Source organism: Phalangium opilio, unplaced genomic scaffold (assembly GCF_054372755.1).
Source record: "Phalangium opilio isolate 3A_F unplaced genomic scaffold, DU_Popi_V2 ptg001662l_1, whole genome shotgun sequence".
NCBI classification, from domain to species: Eukaryota; Metazoa; Arthropoda; class Arachnida; order Opiliones; family Phalangiidae; genus Phalangium; species Phalangium opilio.
Window position 1 is genome coordinate 152,717 of NW_028324260.1, and position 2,720 is coordinate 155,436.

The following is a 2,720-nucleotide window of genomic DNA, read 5'->3' on the forward strand; positions in this document are numbered from 1 at the left end:
CGCCCTCATACGAGGACCAGAATACACAGATTCACATCGTGAACGAAGGAAGCTAAGCCCCTTGAGTCTGGCGCCTTAGACCGCTCGGCCATCCTGACGTGGTTTTAATTAATTTAGGCGTTTAAAATTACATCTCTTCGAGTTACTTTTATAAAACATATCGTGTCAGAAGTGGGCTTCGAACCCACGCCCTCATACGAGGGCCAGAATACACAGATTCACATCGTGAACGAAGGAAACTAAGCCCCTTGAGTCTAGCGCCTAAGACGGCTCGGCCATACTGACGTGGTTTTAAGTAATTTAGACGTTTAAAATTACATCTCTTCGAGTTATTTTCATAAGCAATATCGTGTCAGAAGTGGGATTCGAACCCACGCCCTCATACGTGGACCAGACTACTCAGATTCACATCGTGAACGAAGGAAGCTAAGCCCCTTGATTCTGGCGCCTTAGACCGCTCGGCCATCCTGACGTGGTTTTAATTAATTTAGGCGTTCAAAATTACATCTCTTCGAGTTACTTTTATAAAACATATCGTGTCAGAAGTGGGACTCGAACCCACGCCCTCATACGAGGACCTGAATACACAGATTCACATCGTGAACGAAGGAAACTAAGCCCCTTGAGTCTAGCGCCTAAGACGGTTCGGCCATACTGTCGTGGTTTTAAGTAATTTAGACGTTTAAAATTACATCTCTTCGAGTTATTTTCATAAACAATATCGTGTCAGAAGTGGGATTCGAACCCACGCCCTCATACTAGGACCAGAATACACAGATTTACATCGTGAACGAAGGAAGCTAAGCCCCTTGAGTCTTGCGCCTTAGACCGCTCGGCCATCCAGACCGGGTTTTATGTAATTTGGACGTTTTAAAATTATATCTCATCCAGTTATTTTCTTAAAACATATCGTGTCAGAAGTGGGATTCGAAACCACGCCCTCATATGAGGACCAGAATACTCAGATTAACCTCGTGAACGAAGGAAGCTAAGCCCCTTGAGTCTAGCGCCTAAGACCGCTCGGCCATCCTGACGTGGTTCTGTGTAATTTGGACGTTTTAAAATTATATCTCATCCAGTTATTTTCTTAAAACATATCGTGTCAGAAGTGTGATTCGAACCCACGCCCTCATACGAGGACCAGAATACACAGATTCTCATCGTGAACGAAGGAAGCTAAGCCCCTTGAGTCTGGCGCCTTAGACCGCTCGGCCATCCTGACGTGTTTTTAATTAATTTAGGCGTTCAAAATTACATCTCTTCGAGTTACTTTTATAAAACATATCGTGTCAGAAGTGGGCTTCGAACCCAGGCCCTCATACGAGGGCCAGAATACACAGATTCACATCGTGAACGAAGGAAACTAAGCCCCTTGAGTCTAGCGCCTAAGACGGCTCGGCCATACTGACGTGGTTTTAAGCAATTTAGACGTTTAAAATTACATCTCTTCGAGTTATTTTCATAAACAATATCGTGTCAGAAGTGGGATTCGAACCCACGCCCTCATACGTGGACCAGAATACACAGATTCACATCGTGAACGAAGGAAGCTAAGCCCCTTGAGTCTGGCGCCTTAGACCGCTCGGCCATCCTGACGTGGTTTTAATTAATTTAGGCGTTAAAAATTACATCTCTTCGAGTTACTTTTATAAAACATATCGTGTCAGAAGTGGGACTCGAACCCACGCCCTCATACGAGGACCTGAATACACAGATTCACATCGTGAACGAAGGAAACTAAGCCCCTTGAGTCTCGCGCCTAAGACGGCTCGGCCATCCTGACGTGGTTTTAAGTAATTTAGACGTTTAAAATTACATCTCTTCGAGTTATTTTCATAAACAATATCGTGTCAGAAGTGTGATTCGAACCCACGCCCTCATACTAGGACCAGAATACACAGATTCATATCGTGAACGAAGGAAGCTAAGCCCCTTGAGTCTCGCGCCTTAGACCGCTCGGCCATCCTGACGTGGTTCTGTGTAATTTGGACGTTTTAAAATTATATCTCATCCAGTTATTTTCTTAAAACATATCGTGTCAGAAGTGTGATTCGAACCCACGCCCTCATACTAGGACCAGAATACACAGATTCACATCGTGAACGAAGGAAGCTAAGCCCCTTGAGTCTGGCGCCTTAGACCGCTCGGCCATCCTGACGTGTTGTTAATTAATTTAGGCGTTCAAAATTACATCTCTTCGAGTTACTTTTATAAAACATATCGTGTCAGAAGTGGGCTTCGAACCCACGCCCTCATACGAGGGCCAGAATACACAGATTCACATCGTGAACGAAGAAAACTAAGCCCCTTGAGTCTAGCGCCTAAGACGGCTCGGCCATCCTGACGTGGTTCTGTGTAATTTGGACGTTTTAAAATTATATCTCATCCAGTTATTTTCTTAAAACATATCGTGTCAGAAGTGTGATTCGAACCCACGCCCTCATACTAGGACCAGAATACACAGATTCACATCGTGAACGAAGGAAGCTAAGCCCCTTGAGTCTGGCGCCTTTGACCGCTCGGCCATCCTGACGTGGTTTTAATTAATTTAGGCGTTCAAAATTACATCTCTTCGAGTTACTTTTATAAAACATATCGTGTCAGAAGTGGGATTCGAACCCACGCCCTCATACGAGGACCAGAATACACAGATTCACATCGTGAACGAAGGAAGCTAAGCCCCTTGAGTCTGGCGCCTTAGACCGCTCGGCCATCCTGAC

At 45.0% G+C, this 2,720-nt stretch overlaps 2 non-coding genes across 2 annotated transcripts; both read right to left on the reverse strand.

Annotated features, from left to right (window-relative positions):
* Nucleotides 1-1,474: 1,474 nt before the first annotated feature.
* TRNAL-CAA (transfer RNA leucine (anticodon CAA)) lies at nucleotides 1,475-1,596 on the reverse strand. The gene is made up of 2 exons: nucleotides 1,559-1,596; nucleotides 1,475-1,520 (listed from the first exon to the last, which is right to left on the reverse strand). It is a non-coding gene; the product is annotated as a tRNA-Leu (tRNA).
* Nucleotides 1,597-2,598: 1,002 nt separating this feature from the next.
* On the reverse strand, nucleotides 2,599-2,720 carry TRNAL-CAA (transfer RNA leucine (anticodon CAA)). Its single transcript has 2 exons — nucleotides 2,683-2,720; nucleotides 2,599-2,644 (listed from the first exon to the last, which is right to left on the reverse strand). It is a non-coding gene; the product is annotated as a tRNA-Leu (tRNA).